The 18,255-nt window shown below is 38.7% G+C and overlaps 1 long non-coding RNA gene across 1 annotated transcript; it reads left to right on the top strand.

The window, feature by feature from the left end:
• Positions 1 to 621: 621 nt before the first annotated feature.
• Positions 622 to 16,646, top strand: LOC116662146. Its single transcript, XR_004318128.1, has 3 exons — positions 622 to 634; positions 5,392 to 5,402; positions 16,569 to 16,646. It is a non-coding gene; the product is annotated as an uncharacterized LOC116662146 (long non-coding RNA).
• The last annotated feature ends 1,609 nt before the right edge of the window (positions 16,647 to 18,255 follow it).

Here is an 18,255-nt window from a genome sequence, read left to right as displayed (position 1 = left end):
GTTCCTGACCTTCTTCTGCCTCCCTTCCATCCTGCGGGCATCTCCCTATCAGCTCTGAGGGCCTACTGTTAACTTTTCAGGAATTTTGTGAGCCAGATGATGTCACACCGGTAGTTTGCAATTGGCCATGGTGGGAGTATTTATATAATGGAAATAAGTAAGCAGTACAAGTCAGATTCTTTTTTGTTCTGAAGAGCTGGTTGTTAAATATTTACCAGTGCACCACTGACCAGATCGTCCTAGAAAATTCCCTTTTACTCAAATTAGCCAGAGTCAGATTCTGCTATCCTTCTCCTAGCTTCTCCCAGTAAAACAATTAGTAAAAAAGTATACCTTGAAGAGTGAGAACAGCTTGTTACTGCTGCTTCTTTGAAGTGCTAACCATGGTACAGGGCTCTTTTAAAGTCAGTGACTCCACAGATACCGATCAAGTGCTCAATTTCCTTCTCTAATTGTCAAACAGCTCTTTGGGGGACTTCTAAGTGACAGGTAGCAGCACTGGAGGCATCAGAGAAGGCAAAGTGCCACAGCCTCTTCCTGAACATCTCCAACCTGATACATTCCGTGGTATCGTAACAAGCCTCTGGCCTTCTCCCTTTCACTGTTCACTGAGACAGAGGACTGGCTGAGCACAGTTGACCTCTGGCACATTTTTCAGATTTAGTGGTTCATTTGTTCCCACCATCATTTCCCTGGTTTTGGAATCTAGTTTTCCTATGGCATTAAGGAGGCCTGGGTTGTACACTTAACTCTGTCATTAACTCACTATGTCAATGCGGGCGAGTCTCACTCGTCTCTTAAGGTTGTGATCTATAAATTCATGCTCGGCTCTGGCATTCTCTATGCTTGTTGCTGGTAGAGTAACGGGGCTACTACTGATTCCCCTATCCCAATTTGCTTTGATGTTGTTTAAGAACTTATCTTAAACAAGTTTTTGGAAAAAAAACAAAAACAAAAACAAAAACCCTACAACTTTCTGGAAACTGGAAGCGGCAGTGCGGTGGGGCAGGCGGGCCCTGGTGCCAGAGCTCCGGCAGGGTCTGCACCCTCTGCACCGCCACCATAAGGAAAACACACACACACACACAAGTTTTTGAACTAGATAATTTTTTTCAGTGAGATGAATTCACTTCTGTTCTAAAGGTTCAAATCACAGAGTTACATAGAGTAAAATGTGAGACTCCTTCATTCCTTCCTTGTTTCCCCATTTCTCTTCCTAGAGGTAGCTATGGTAGGAGTTTGTGCATTTTCATCTAGTTCTTCTAAAATGCATTTACATACATACATAAATACATATACATGTACGCAGTGTACACACACACATACACACACTTGTAAATGGGATCATACTACACATACTACCTGCTTTCATGGGCTGAATCTGAGGATATTGAATTAGAAAATACTACAGATAAAGGACTCATCTTCAGCTCCCTTCCCTCTATATGTCTGTTTTGCTGTCTGATTTTGCTCTCTCCTCCAAGTCCCACACTGCCTAGCCCCATCCCATCCCCCGCTATAAGAATATTAGGCTGCCCCATCTGAGATTTGGGCAGAGGAAGAAGCCAATTGCCAATGAGGTTAGGTTGGAATTTCTGTCACCACAGAGTGTATATTGCAGGGTTTTGTGGTGCCATAATTTATTTAACCACTCCTCTAGTGGGAATGACTGTTTGCCTTCAGATTTTCACTATTACAATCTTGCAAAAAAAATAACTGTAAATATATCTTTAGGCATGTTTGTCTCCATAAGCTAAATTCCTTGAAGTAGAATTACTGAGTTTGAAGGAATTCACACTGAAATACTTGAGAGACATTACCAATTACACACTAAAAGTTATTATTTCATATACCACCAATAGCATGTGAGCGTCTATTTCCTCACACATTTTTGTCAATACTAGATATTCTCAATCTTAGTTTTGGCTAACTGATGTACCAAGAATAGTCTCATTTTAATCAGCACTTTGCTAATAACTAGTGAGGCTGAACAGCTATTCATGACAACTGATCACCTATTTTTCATCTTAAGGATTGCCTGAAACATCAGTGAAATGGCAGAATAGGGAACTCCAAAAGTCCATCCCACCACAAAAACAATGAATAAATTGGCAAACACTGTCAAAATAAAAATCTGTGGGACTCTGGAAACTAATCAAATACAGCAACCAGGGGAATACTTAATCGAGAAACTGTATCCAAATCTCAGTAAGAGAGATTTGTGGCATTTAAACTTACAATGGTGCCACTCCTTAACCCCAAGCTAGGCAGTGGCCTTGAAGACAAGAGCCCACACTCCTGGTACAAGCGCACCCAGTACTGAAGGGAGTAGAACAGACCTTATTCTCAAAGAATTATGGTTAATATTTTGACCTGTCTGGTATCTCCCTGAAGGATGAGCTCAAAAGGCTTGCCTTAATTTTACCTAACTTGGAACTTCCCCAGGGCTAAGGTGGCTACCCAGGGGATGTTTTTTTGAAAATGTTTAAAGGCAAATGTTTTTAGCTGCTGCTCCCTGGAGCAAGGGATAACAGGAGTGGCAAACAATAGAAAACTGAAAAGCTTGGGAAGGGAGGCTGGGAAATGAGATGCCTTGAGGGAAAAGGGCTTTGAAAAGCTCCTCTGTATTCCTGGGAATCTAGAAGTTTGTGTGTAGGCCCAAGGCTGTGCATGTGCTCAGGAAAGATCTGAGAAGGCTATAGCTGTCACCTATGACCCACCTCAAGGCTCTGTGAAAGCAGGGAGTGAAGGTCAGGCAGAGTTGATGGCACACCACAACACACACAGAACCCTCCTGCAAAGATGAGGAGATTGTTGTTGTTGTTCCATGCATCTAAGGCATTGTCTGTTAAATCACTAGCTAATCACTGAGTGTGCGGAGTAAGAAATTCCGTGGCCACAAACGACAAAGAATACAGATCTTACAAAATTAGTTCAGAGAAGTCACCAAAGAAAGAAATAACAACCCTTCTCAAACTGTTCTGTACTTCAGAACAGTTAAGAATACTGCTTAACTCCTTCTGTGAGGCCAGCATTACTCTGATACCAAAGCCAGACAGAGATATCACTGAAAAGAATACAGACTAATATCCCTTTTGAGTATAGATGTAAAAATCATCAACAAAATACTGGCAAATTGAATCCTGCAACATATTAAAAGGATTATACTCCATGACTAAGTGGGATTTATCCAAGGTACGCAAAGGTGGTTTCAACATATAAAAATTTAAAAGTATAATATGCCATATTAGAGAATGTTAATAGTCTCTAATTAATATTCTCATATTAATAGAATGAAGGATAAAATTCCACAAACTCATCTCAATTGATGCAATAAAAGCATTTGATCCAATCTAACACCTTTTCGTGAGAAAAACAATCAGAAAACTAGGAGTAAAAAGGAACTTTCTCAATACGCTAAAGGGCATCAGTGAAAAACCTATAGCAACTCATGCTCACTGGTGAAAGACTGAGAACTTTGCCCTAAAATCAGGAAGAAGACAGGGATAGCTCTTCACTGATACTCAACATTGTGCTGGAAGTTCTAGCTAGGGCAATTAGGCAAAAAACAATTCATCCAAGTTGGAAAGGAAGAAGAAAAACTACCTTTATTTGTAGATGACATGATCTTATATGTGGTAACCTTAAAGAATCCACAAAATAACTATTAGAACTAATAAATTTCAGCAAATTTGCAGGGTAAAGATCAACATATAAACATCAGTTTTATTTCTATGTACTAGCAATGAACAATCTGAAAATGAAATTAAGAAAACAATTCCATTTACAATAGCATCAAAAAGAATAAAATGCTTAGGGATAAATTTAACCAAGGAGGTTTAAGATATACTGCAAACTAAAGAAAGTTGCTGAAAGAAATTAAAGAAGACCTAATGGACAGACAGCCTGTGTTTATGGAATGGAAGATTTAATATTGTTAAGATGGCAATACTATCCATAAGGATCTACAGAATCAATGCATTCTCTATCAAAATCCCAATGGCATTTTTTGCAGAAGTAGAAAAATCAATCCTAAAATTCACATGGAATTACAAGGGGCCTCAAATAGCCAAAAAAAATCTTGAAAAAGAACAATTTTAGAGGACTTACACTTTCCCATTTCAAACCTTACTACAAAGCTAAAGTAATCATAACAATGTGGTACTGGCACAAGTATACACAGAGATCAAAGGAGCAGAATTGAAAATCTAGAAATAAAACCATACATTATAGTCAATTGATTTTTGACAAGGGTGCCAAAACCGTTCAATGGGGAATAAATAGTCTTCAATAAATGGTGCCGGGTCAACTGGATAACCACACACAAAAGAATGAATTTGGACCCTTACCTCAAAACATACAAAAAATAACTCAAAATGGATCAAAGACCTAATTGTAAGATCTATAAAACTCTTAGAAAGAAACACAGGTATAAATCTTTGTGACCTTGGATTAGGCAATGGTTATTTAAATATGATACCAAAAGCATAAGCAGCAAAAGAAAAAATAGATAAATTGGACCTCATAAAAATCAAAACCTTTGGGGGGTGGGGTATAACTCAAGTGGTAGAGTGCATGCTTAGCATGCACAAGGTCCTGGGTTCAATCCCCAGTACCTCCTCCAAAAATTAAAAACTTCTGTGCTTCAAAGGATACTACCAAGAAAGTGACAAGACAACCCATAGAATGGGAGAAAGTATTTGGAAATGATATATCTGATAAGCATTCAGAATATATAAAACCTCTTACAATTCAAAAATGGAAAGAAAAAAATCCAATTAAAATGGGCAAAGAAATAGACACTTTTCCAAAGAATATATGCAAATGGCTAATAAGCACATGAACAGATGCTTGTATCATTAGTTTCTAGGAGAATGCAAATCAAAATCACAATTATATATTACTTTATACCCACTAGGATAACTATATAAAAACAAACAAACAAGCAAACAAAAAACCCCAGAAAATAACAAGTTGTTAACAAGGATATGGAGAAACGGGAACCCTCATACATTGTTGGGAATGTAAAATGGTGCAGTCGCTGTTGAAAACAGTTTGTTAGTTACTCAGTAAATTAAACACAGAATTACTAAATGATCCAGCAATTTTACTCCTAGGTATATATTGAGAGAATCAGAAATATATGTTCACACAAAAACTTGTACACAAATGGATGCTGGCGAGGATGTGGAGAAAAGGGAACCCTCGTGTGCTGTTGTTGGGAATGTACTTTACATCTGGTACAGCCACTATGGAAAACAGTAGGGATGTTCCTCAAAAAATTGAAAACAAAACTATCATAGGCTCTAACAATTTCACTTCTGGGTATATATCAAAAGGAAATGAAACCACTATTTCAAAAATATATCTATACTCTCATATTCAACACAGCATCACTTACAGTAGCCAAGACATAAAAACCACCTAAGTGTCCATCTATGGATGAATGGGTAAACAAAATGTGGTATATATGTGTGCGTGTATATACTGTATACACACGCACACATATAAACCATGGAAGATTATTCAGCCATAGAAAAGAAGGAAATCTTGCCATTTGTGACATGGATGGACCTTGAGAGCATTATGCTAAGGAAGATAAGTCACACAGAGACAGATAAACACTGTATGATCTCATTTTTATGTGGAATCTGAAAAAAAAAGGAACTCATACATACAGAGAACAAACTGGTGGTTGTCAGAGGTGAGTGGAGAAATGGCTGAAGGTAGTCAAAGGTATAAGTTTCCAGTTATAAGAAAAATAAGTCCTGGGGCTGTAACGTACAGCAGGGTGACTGTAGTTAACAATACTGTGTTGTATATTTGCAAGTTGCTAAGAAAGTAAATCTTAAAAGTTCCTATTACGAGAAAAAAATTTGTAACTATCTGAGGTGATGGATGTTGACTCCATTTACTGTGTAATCATTTCACAATATATACATACATAAAATCATTACATTGAACAGGTTGGACTAATACAATGTTATATGTCAATTACATCTCAATAAAACTGGGAAAAATTAAAAAAAAAACTTGTACACAAATGTTAGCATTATTCATAGTACCTGAAAAGTGGAAACAACCCAAATGTCTATCAACTTATGAATGGATTAAAAAATTTGGTATATCCATACAATGGAACATTATTCAGCCTTAAAAATGAATGATGTATGTATGGATACATGATATAATGTGGATGAATATTAAAAACATTGTGCTAAGTGAAAGTAGCCAGACACAAGAGGTCACATATTGTATGATTTAACTTACATAAAATGTCCAGAATAGGTAAATCCATATATTTATGTATATTATAGATTTATGTAGAGTTTAGATTAATGGTTGCCAGGAGCTTAGAGTAAAGAGTAATGGGAGTGACTGCTTAATATGTATGGGTTACTTATGGGGATGATTAAATGTTCTTGAATTTACATAGTGGTGATGGCTGCACAACATTGTAACTGTATTAAAAACACTTTAACAAAAAGAACTGCCTGTTTGGGGGCAGGGTATAGCTCAGTGGTAGAGGGCATGCTTTGCATGCAGGAGGTCCTGGGTTCCATCCTCAGTACCTCAATCTAAATAAATAAATAAATAAAACCTAACCCCCCCCCAATTTAAAAAAAAATTAAAAATAAGTAAAAAAGAGAACTGCCTGTTTACATCTTTTGGCTATGTTTCTACTGTATAGTTGGTATTTTATTAATTTGTGGAAACTATTTATATTCAGTAGATATTAATTCTTTGTTTCATATGTTGAAAACATCTTCTCACAGTCTGTTGCTTGTCCATTAAATTTGTGGGGGTTTTTTGGCTGCACAGAATTTGAAAATTTTTACAGAGTATGATCTGTTAATATTTTCCATTATGGGTTCTGAATTTGAAACTTAAGATATTTTCCATTCCAAGATTATAAAAATGTTTTTTTAACATTTCCCTCTAATGCTGTTGAGCTTTTATTTTTAATGTAGGTTTTAAAAACATCTAGAATTTTTATATGTTTAGCATAAAGTGGGAGTTTAACTTTTTTTCCAAATAGTCCCACACAATTCATTGAATAATTCATGCTTTTCCCACTGATTTGAAATGTTCCCTGTACATATTTTGATAATAACATTGAAAATGTAGTAGTCATTCACACTTAGGTCTTTCAGAAATTCCTCTGTAACAATTGATGGTCAATATTCAAATAGCCTATTCTATCTGAATTATAAGACATACAAAAATAATGATATTTATACCTATGCAGTTATTTTAACTATTTTCCCCACAAGGCACTTTTATATCTCTTAAATTATTTGATTGTCTCAATAATTTTTATGGTGGGTGTATTTGTCTGCTAGGGCTGACAGAACAAAATACCATAGACTTGGTGGCTTACACAACAGAAGTTTGTTTCATCATAGTTCTGGAGACTGGAAACCCAAGATCAAGGTGCCAGCAGGGTTGGTGTCTGATGTGGACTCCCCCTTTGAGTTGCAGATGGCTGCCTTCTCCCTGTGTGCTCACATGGCCTTTCCTTGGTATGTCCATGAGGCAAGAGAGAGGGAGAGAGACGAAAGAGACAAGAGAGACAGGGAGAGAGATAAGAGAGATGAGGAGGGAGGGAGAGAGAGAGAGAGGGAGAGGGAGGAAGAGAGAGAGGGAGGAAGAGAGAGAGAGAGAGGGAGGAAGAGAGAGAGGGCGGGCGAGAGAGAGAGAGAGAGAGAGAGAGAGAGAGAGAGAACTCTCTGGTGTCTCTTTTTCTAGGGACACTAATCCTATTAGATCAAGGCCCTGTCCTTACGATGTTACATAACTTTAATTACTTCCTTAGCAGCCCCATCTCTAAGTACAGTCACAGTGGGGGTTAGGGCTTCAACATGAATTTGAGGGGCACAAATTCAATCTATAATATGCATTCAATCTATAATATTCCATTCCTGGTTCCCCCCCAAATTCATGTCCTCACATGAGAAATATATTCATTCCACTCCAACAGCCCCCAAAATCTTAACTCATTCCAGCATCAACTCTGAAGTTCAAAGTCTTATCTAAATATCATCTAAATCAATTATAGGTGAGGCTCAGGTACAACTCATCCTGAGGCAAAATCCCTTTTCAGCTGTGAACCGTGAAATCAGACAAGTCATATGCTTCCAAATACAATGATGGGATAGGCATAGGGTGGACATTCCCATTCTAAAAGGGAGAAAGCAGAAGGAAGCAAGGGGTGACACATCTCAAGCAAGTCCCAAACCTAGCCAGGCAAAATCCATTAGACCTTAAGGCTTGAGAACAGTCTTCATTGGCTTGATGCCCTGCCTTCCAGAGGGTCTGCAGTGTTGTCTCCATGGACCTAAGTGGTGCTCTCACCCCTAAAGCTCTGCTGGGTGATGTTCCAGTCCCTGCGGTTCTGCAGATGGGGGTCCTGCTGGGCAGCCCTGCCCCCAGGGCTCTAGGTTGTGGTGGCCTGGTCTGTTGAAAATTTTAGAGGTGGGCCTACCCTCAAAAACTGAGGGGGAATCAATTCTGTCCCCTGGGCCTGTAGGAGTGGTGGCCCTGAGGATCTCTGAGTCACCTTCAGAGTCATTATTCTCTTTTCTTGAAGGATAACACACATAATTTTCTTAGTAAGCTTAATTTTAAGTACTTTTTTCCTAAGTACTTTCTTGCTTGGCTCTTAGAAAGAGACTTTATTCCTTTCTCCTTCCTCCTTCCTATCCTGCATCCATTCTGCCTTCTTTTGTAAATCCTTAATTTCATTTTGGGAAATTCTCTCTATACATACTGGATAAAGTCCGTCAAGAATATTAATTAAGATACCTTGTCCGATCCTAACTCAGGAGCAGTGATGTGGACCCAAGCTGGGTCAATCAGAAGCTTCCTCTTGAATTTGATTTGTGAAGAGTGATAAAGACTGGATGAAACGGTAAGCAGTTCTTGCCCGACACCTTCTGGAGTTGCCTGGTTTCTGCCCTGGTTTCTGAAGAGCTGGGTTCGCCAGCCTTTTCTTAAACCAGTTTGCTCCCGTATATCCTTCAAATAAATTGCTCTTTTTCCCTCTAAGTTAGCCAGAGTTGGATTTTGTTATTCACAACCGAAGAACTCCAACTCATATAGTAAAGGTGATTCATTCATTCGTTCAGCAGATATTTATTAAGTATTTACTATTTGCCAAGCACTGTGCTAGTCGCAGGGGAGGGCTTTCCAAGTGCTTACTAGTCTGATCTCTTTTTGTCAATAAGAGAGAAAATTGGGGGTTAGCACTACAAGCCATCATTATAAGTGCCAGGAAAGAGATTCTAGGAAACTCCCAGTGCTTCACAGGGAGTTAATAATTAACTATCATTAAATGAAGTTTAATAGAAACAATAAAAACATGAATGTTGGAATTGTAATACTTTTCTCTAATTGAAATAATTAATTCAGGGCTGTAATAATTTTTAACTTTGTAACAAGTTTCCTTGGAGGTCATATGTATTGTTACATTGTGGTGCAGGTTTGAGTAGATCCCTGTTGCTAACCACTCAGGAACACATTACATAGTGTTGCCTATATGAGAAGCAGCTCCATCAAGAAACAACGCCGATTATTTGAGGCATCTGTGTTTGTGATTTATTAATAGCCATGAGGGGAAAAGACACTCACTTGGTATTTCAGGCATTTAAAAGATGAAGGGGTAGTTTGAGGGAATGAGTGGTTTGGGGGAGTTATATAATGATTTCTCTCTACTGCACCCCCATGGAAATATACAGGTTAAGCTCTGATATTATCTTAAAGGTCTTGGGATTCTGGATGCTGCTCCACTAATAAAGATTTTAGCAACTTTGGGGGCTTAGTAATTGGCTCCAACGTGACCTTTTCATTGGAACATTTAGGCTCTCCTTTCAGATTCCAGTCATAGAACTGGTGTAGATTCCTTGGCATAATTGATTTGGAGCTCAAATTTAAAAGCACTATTTTCTCTAGAAGAAGCATCTGAATTCATAGCTCATGTATCTCATGATCAGCAGCCAAATGTCTCTTTGAACTGGACTCTGGTTTCAACTGCCTGTGAAAGAACACGATTCTCCTGATTGGCCACCAAGCATTCTTCTCATTGCACTTTCATTTGCCCTTGAAAGAGCCTATCTTTCCAACTGGCCCTCACATGGGTGTGCCTTTCAAATTGGGTTTCCACCTCTCTAAAAATTCTCCCTCAAGAATGCTCTTGCTGACGTGAAGTTAATATTTATTCAAAATCTTTGGGGGTAAATTCTGTGGTATTTAATTTCTTTGTATTTAAGAAAAAACAAAAATAAAAATTAATGAAATATTGGAATGTCCTCTTCATCCATGACATTTTAGCAAAATTCATAAAGTATACATTTCTTAACTCTTACAAACCTTTAAAGTGATGGGCCACACAACTCACTAAGAAAGGGAAAAAAAATAACCAAAGTGCCCTCCATAGTCCCCAAAGTTAATTTTGTCAATACGATGTATTCTATATCACACCATTTCAATCATAGCCTCCAAATTTGGTGAAAATCTGTGTAGCTGTTTCCATACCACAGGGAAACAGACAAAACTGGATGTTAATTACATATATAAGACATAGACTACTGCTACTTGTTAGTACCTCCACCAGAGGGCAGGCATTAAAAAAAAAAAAAGGAAAGGAGAGGCCCTGCTGTGAGGCCCTTGCAACACAAAGGACGCAAGCTACCTAAACCCATCTCTGAACTCATTCCCTCATGGTCCTGTTGGGTCTGGCTTATTTGAATGAAGTTATCTCAGGTAGGGACACTGGGTTCAAATCATGGTTTAGTCACTTCAGGCGGTCAAGAACTATTTATTGAGTGTCTGCTGTGTGCGAGGTCCTGTTATAGGCAGGGAGATACAGGACAGACAAAAACATTATCTTCTGGAACTAACATTCTAGTATTGTATTTTCATAATCACAGTGAGTCTCAGTTTCCTAATCTGTACAATGGGAGCAATAATACTACAGTTTCTGTGAGCATTTAAATTAGATTCTTACACATCTAATGAAGTTTCTGGATTTACTATAATATACAGTTTTACATAGTGTCTATAAAATTTTGTGTTCTACTTTATCTTATAAACATTTTCCTATGATTATTTCTACTCAGTATTTTAATAGTTATGTAACATTTCATTGTGTCAATTTATAGTAACATATAAACATGACTGTCTTCCTCTGTTCTATTGTGTACTTGGTTCATAGTAGGTTCTCAGTGAATATTTGTTGAAAGAATGCATGAATATCATATATGTGTCTTATTTGCATCTTTTCACTATTGCAAATAACACTCTTTATCTTTTGAATAATCTTCCTGGGAAAAGTTCTAAAAGCAGGATTATTGTATCAAAATGCATGACACAAGGCATGAATATTTTCATGATCCTCAATATATATTACCATCATGGTGCCATGAAATACTGTACTAATTTAATGACTACCACATTGTGGTTTAATTTTTATTTTTTAATTATTTGTATTATCTAATTTCTTTCATATAGTTACTTACTATTTGGATATTCCTGTTGTAAAACTTATGTGTTTGAGGGGTGGGACACTTTGGAGGGAACACACGAGAGGCGCCACATGTAGGATGCTAACTGAGGAGGGCAAGCCTCAGAATTACCTCCTGAGCCATCATGGAAGCAGGAGCAGAGAATAAGGTGACAGAGGAAGAGTGATGCAGAAAATAAATTGGAGGGACATTGAAGAGATATGTTACATTTTTGCCAAAGACTAAGAGATAACAGATAAAAACTATTACCACAAGGAGTACCTCTTTGTTGCATCACATCAGGGGTGGGGCTGTTTTGTGCAATGAGCACCTGCGACACTGAAAGTGAAGTCTGCAAACTCTGCTGTCTCAGTTGGACTTGAGAGAGCTGATGCAGCACTGGGCATGGAAATGTTGATGAATTAGTATGAATTGGGGCCTGGTTAGCAATATGATTTGCATACCTGTGGTTTGGGGTTAGGCATCCCATATCTTTACCTCTTTGCCCTGAAGAATAGAATTGGTTGAGAGGTTGAAATTAAGCAATGAGCCTTTGATCTGAAATGGTTTGGTAAAATAAGCAATTGTGTGGTTTTGAAAAATAATGTATTTTGAAACATTTTCAAACCTACAGAAAAGTTACAAGTGCAGTACAAAGAACTTCCATATCCCTTTCATCTAGTTTCCTAAGTGTTCACATTTCACTGCCTCTGTACTCGCTTTCTTTCTCCTTCTCCAATCCCCAGACCCCATTAAAATTATGCCAACTGACCTAACAATTTTTCTTTTTCCTTTCCAGTTCAGGATTCCATTCAGGAATTTGTGTTGCACTGAGCTGTCATATCTTTCAGGCTCCTCCAATCTGAATGAAATAGTTCTGTAGTCTTTCCCTATGTTTCATGTCCTTAGCAGTTTTACAAATTAGTGGTTTTACATTTTGTAGGATGACCCACATGTTTCTTTTGGACTAGAAGCAGGCCATGTTTTCTTGGCAGAAATACTCCAGAAGTGCTCTTCTTAGTGCATCACATCACAGGGCACACAATGCCAACCTGTCCTGTCACCGGTACCATTAAGTTTGATCACCTGGTCATGTTGGTGTCTGCAGATTTCTCCACAATAAAGACATCATTTTTTTCTCTTTGTAACTAACTAGCATTTTGTGGGGAGATATTCCCAGGTTATGCCAATATCATGTTCGTCATCAATTCTCCACCAACCTCCTTTAGCCTCCTGAAGCAATCACTACTGTCATGGTGGCCAAATAGTGATTTTCTATTTCCATCAGTCTTTCTACATTTATTAGCTGGCATTTTACTATAAAGAAGAAAAGGGATTCTCCCCTGTTCCAGCTATCTATTGCTGTGTATCAAACTATTCTCAAATGTAGCTTAAAACAATAATCACATATCTAGCTCATGAATCTGCATCTGGGCAATGTGAGGTATCAACCAATGCAATAAACTGGGTCAGGAGGAGCCACTTCCAAGGCGGTCACTCACATGGCTGACAAGTTGGTCCTGACTTTTGTCTAGGACCTCAGTTGGTCAGCCTGAACCAATACATGAGGCCCCTCCATGTGGCTGCTTGATTTCATCCCAGCATTGTGATGGAAATTCAACAGCAGGCATTCCAAAAGAGTAAAGTGAAAGTGCATGGCCTTTTTCTGATACAACCTCTAAAGTCATAGAGCTTCACTTTCATTGTACTCTGTTGGTTGAAGAAGCCACAAGTATCCACCCTGGTTCAAGAGGAGGGACATAGCATTTACCACTCAATGGGAAAATTGTTAACGCCACATTGTAAGAACAGCATGTAGGATAGAATATATTGTGGTGGGCATCTTTGTAAAATACAGTCTGCCCCATTCCCCATTTATTTATTCATTTATTTGTTTATATCAATATGGACTCATGGATTCCAATTTTATATAATCAGTCGTAATCCATTACTATAATAATTTATTTTGATGTTCAAATTGTCCCAGATTTGACTATTGGGAGCCCCTTTCATTATTCTTGGAGCACTTCCTTTGGTGGAGGGTGGTACATATAAACCATGATCTGGGTACTTGGTGCACTCATTGCTAATGGGCTGTTATTGCTTCTAGGCCCTCTTATAGACAGAGGTAGTCTGTAAGAGGGCCCAGAATACACACACACACACACACAATAAATACATCTATAACTATTTCTCCATCTCTCTGAGTATAGATGTTAAAAAAGCATGGGTTCATATCAAAACCTCCAATTTCAACTGAGAATCTCAGGTTCAGAATGGTCTTCTTCCTTTCCATGATTTTTCTATCTTCTCCAACAGTAAGAAACCTGGTGCTTATCATCTTCCATATAATTCTCACTTATTTGCTCAATAAATGTAACCAGTCTCCCAACCACACTGGCTTTCTCCTCCACCTGCCCAACTCCTGCACCCTACCACCAGCACTCTGCATTCTCAGATATCAGCAGGCACATTGCCAATGTGCTTCCATGTGGCATCCTACACTGCTACAGCAACCCATATCTTTGGGTACCAACAAGCATACCTCCAATGTATCTCTTTTGTCCAGCTCCCTTCTTCTCCCCCTTACCATCGCATGTCCTTAGGTACCACTGGGCATGATACTGACATCCCTCTATATAGCAACTCCTGTCTCCCTCCCTAGCACTCTATATCCTTAGGCACTGGCAGGTATACCGCCAATGTGTCCCCACGTGACAGCTCTCTTCACTACCACTGACTCCTCCAAGCTTTGAAAAGGAAGATGGAAAGGGAAAGTGTGCAACTGTATTTTAACATGATTGAAACTGGCCAATATATGGTCCAGAATCCTCTGTCTTTGAACATCCACACTAGCTCCTTTTTAATCATTTAAAAATGCAAACTTGATCTTGTTACCTTACTTAAAACCCTTGGATGACTTTCTGGCCCTTAGGCTAAAATCCAAAAACTCTAATATGATTTCCAAGGCCCTACATAATTTGACAACTTTCCTACTTTTCCATTATAATCTCTGTTTTATTTCTCTGGATTCAGTCAGTTTCCCAAAGCAGAATCTACCAATCTCCAACTTGGAGTGTATAAGCCTTGGCTGTCAGTATTTTGGGAACTGATCCAAGAAAAGGGACTGGAGGTCTCAATGATCAGAATGCAGACTTTAACTTAATCCCCATTTTCAGAATGGCAGCTCAGTGGGTCCTCAGCTGTGCTTGGTTTAAGTGTCTCATCCTTTAGTTAGATGGAGGGAGAGATCTGAGAACTGTTTGCTCCTTATAAAGATGTTCAGTCACCCTGATTTCAACTCCATACTCCCACTTTCAGAGATACCTGGTACCTTTCATTCCTGAGTCTTTAGGATCTGCAATACAAACAGCTTCTTTAGGTTTCAACTTTCTCTAGTCAGCTAAATCAGTTGCTACTCATTTATCCATTTTCTACTTTCCACATTTTATGGGAGGTAGGTGTTATCTTGCTTGTAGCCTCTCTTCCTGTTTCCTCTGTTCTCATGATTTTTGGCCTTTAAATTCCTTTACATTTTTTTTTTTTTTGTAGTGGTCTCAGGAAGGAGCTAAGTGCATGTGTTCAATTTGCCCAATTTAACTGGAAGCAGAATTATCTTAAATAGCAAACACCCTAGTTCCTTTTAAAGCAGATTCCATAAATGAAAATTAGATTTCATAGACTCATGAGCTATTATAATTAGAAACACTTATTCAGTCCAGTGGTTTTTTTTAAATAGATTTTTTTTAAGAGCAGTTTTAGGTTTACAACAAAATTAAGAGGAAGATACAACATTTTCCCATATACCCCCTGCCCCTACACATGCATAGACTCTCCCATGATCAACATCCCCCACCAGAGTAGTACATTTGTTACAACTGATGACTGTATGTTGGAACATCACTACCCACAGTCCATAGTTGACCTTAGGGTTCACTCTTCGTGTTGTATATTCTGTGGGTTTGGTCAAATGTATGATGACATATATCCACCACTGTAATATCAGTATTTTCACTGGCCTCAAAGTCCTCTGTGCTCTGCCTGTTCATCTGTCCCTACCTCCACCTCTAGGGATCACTGATGTTTTTACTTTTTCCATAGTTTTCCCTTTTCCAGAATGTCATACAGTTGGAATCATACAGTTTGTAGTCTTTTCAGTTGGCTTCTTTCACTTAGTAATATGCATTTAAGTCCTCTATGTCTTCTCATGGCTCGGCACTGCATTTATTTTTAGTGTTGAATAATATTCGATTGTCTGGATGCACCACACTTTGTCTTTTTAACACCAGGTACCTATTTTATTATATATTCACCCTCCTTCACTAAATCCCCATATTTGAAAAGATTTAGGCTTCCAAAACTCAGTTTGAGAAACTCTGGTTTAGTCAGTACCCTCATTTTATAAATGAGGAGAGGGAGGCCCAGAGATGAGAGGTGATTTGCCAAAATCTCACAACTAGTGATGAGGTTCAGGGCAGGCCACCCCAAGATGTGCCACTCTGGCATGCAGATTATTTTGAGCTGAAAACAGTCAAGGCCCAAAAGACTCTGAAAGAACTTTTGACCTTCCTCCTAACTGCCTTAAAGAATATAGACAGAGGACCCATTCTAGGAAGGGAGCCATCACCATACATGACTACAGTGTAGTATGAACTAGGTGTGGTGGACAGGAAGGAACCCAACAAAATCTGTTGTTAAAAGTCCCCTCTGTGTCCCATTGTTTCTGTATGGCCCAGCCAACCTTTGTTTACAAACATTTGCTCTTTTTCATCTTCCTGTGAATTGCCTTCCTTCCCTTTGAAGTCCCAGATCCCTACCTCTTCTCCTTAGTCCAGGATGACACATATGCCCTGTTTTACCTGGCTGCCCTATGGGCCTCATAGTCTTATAGAGCCTCCATATGCACAAAATTAAAGTTGTTTTTTCTCCTATTAATCTGTCTTATGTCATTTTAATTATTCAACCAGCGAAAAGAACCAGCAGGGGAAGGGGGAAATTTTCCCCTTTCCAACAGTTTTGGTGTAGTAGGCAGGGTCAAATTGCTGGCTGAACACTACTTGCCCTGAGGCTGCTGCAGCTGAGAGATCCTGGGACACCTGACAAAAGCCAGCAGAAGGTAAGACTTCTTATCATGTCAGTCTCCTGAATCTCTGGCTGTGGGATCTGGTGGAGGAGAAAGTGGTGAGAATCTTTTTTCTCTCTAAATTTAGATTAGCAGGAGAAAATATTTGTTGAACTAGGTTCTTGGGCATAGCAACTCTTGTAAATTTGGTAATGAGTACTCTTGAATTTTACTGATTCATTTTCTCCCAGAGATGGTCATATTTTTCTTTGTTGCTGTCTGCTGTGTTGTTTGTCACAAAGACGAAATACCATAGGGTAAGAACTCAGGCATCTGCCCTATGAGCCTACTGTTTGAACTGGCCTCACAGATTGGTGAGTTTATGATTCTCATCAGACCAGCATCTATTTAGACAAATTTTGCTGTGGGCCCCCTATGTGAAAACCAGATGAGGTTTTTTCCTTTCTTCTTGTTTTATGTCTTGAGAGCTTGGCTTTGTGATCAGTGAGACTATTCTCTCTGACCTCCACCATCTGGAGGGTGCACCTTGGTGGCCAGTTGAATAGACTGGGGTTCTGAGACATGAAGTCACAAGCAGCTAGCTCTCTCTTTGTCCAGTCATGCCAGCTCTCAGGGGAGTTTGTCATAAAGGGTCCCAGTCTATAAGGGACTTTTGTCCTTTGACGTCTCAACCTTCATTGCTTTGTTAGTGCTAGAAAAATCCCATTCCAGTAGTGCCTGCTCAGTGTTGGATTAGTGGCTTTGTAACTGGAGGTACCTCCTGTTCCAGTGAGAGACATGAGACATCACTTTCACCACACCATCCTTACTGTCTATGCAACAAAGGCCTTTACTTTCTTAGACTATCTTTGGGACTATCTTTGATCCAGAGTAAACTTTCTGGATCTTATGAAGGCTGTATCTTTTTGCTCTTGTGAGATGCGTTTTGCATCCTTGGTTAGGCCATAAAAAGGCTTATTGATATGAGTTGCTATATTTTAAAAAGAAAAAGAATTTTGTTACAGAACACTCATTCTAAACAATGGTCTTATTGGTATGATGGCTGGCCTTAGAGACCTTGTAACAAAATGAAAGAACAAGAAATTGAACTTAGAACAAAAATTAAAATTCTACAGCCAACGGAAATTCCCCTTCTTAAAATCCAAATAGTTAAGCGCACCACCTTCCAGCACACCTGCTTACTTTGTATCTAAGAACAGTGATCCCAGAAGCTGGAGGTATCTAACAACAACAACAACAACAACAACCACCACCACAACAACCACAACCACCAGCCAGAATCTTACTAAATTTGTATTATGTCCTGGGAACTTGGCTTGGTAACTGTCAGTTTACAATATGACTGGACAACAATGTGGGTTATACCCCATTTGCAGCTAGATATGGCTAGACAGAAAATGCAAGTTAGACTCCATTTGTGGCCAGTGCTTTACCAAACGGCCGGGAGCCCTCAAGGAAATTACAACCTAAAATTACAACGGCCATTGTGAAGAATGTTCCAATTAGATAAGACCATTTAAAAAGCAAGGCGTCGAAGTCAAACAAACAAAATAGGGTATCTATTTTAACTGGTATGCCAGAGCCTCGAAAAAGCTTCAAAATTTAACAATAGCTTCATTGAAAGATTCCTTGTAAAAGGCTAATGAAAAATTAAAGCTATAAGAGGTACCT

The sequence above is a fragment of the Camelus ferus genome, chromosome X (assembly GCF_009834535.1).
Source record: "Camelus ferus isolate YT-003-E chromosome X, BCGSAC_Cfer_1.0, whole genome shotgun sequence".
NCBI classification, from domain to species: domain Eukaryota; kingdom Metazoa; phylum Chordata; class Mammalia; order Artiodactyla; family Camelidae; genus Camelus; species Camelus ferus.
Note: the sequence above shows the minus strand (reverse complement) of the source record. Positions and strands in the feature narration are given on the sequence as shown.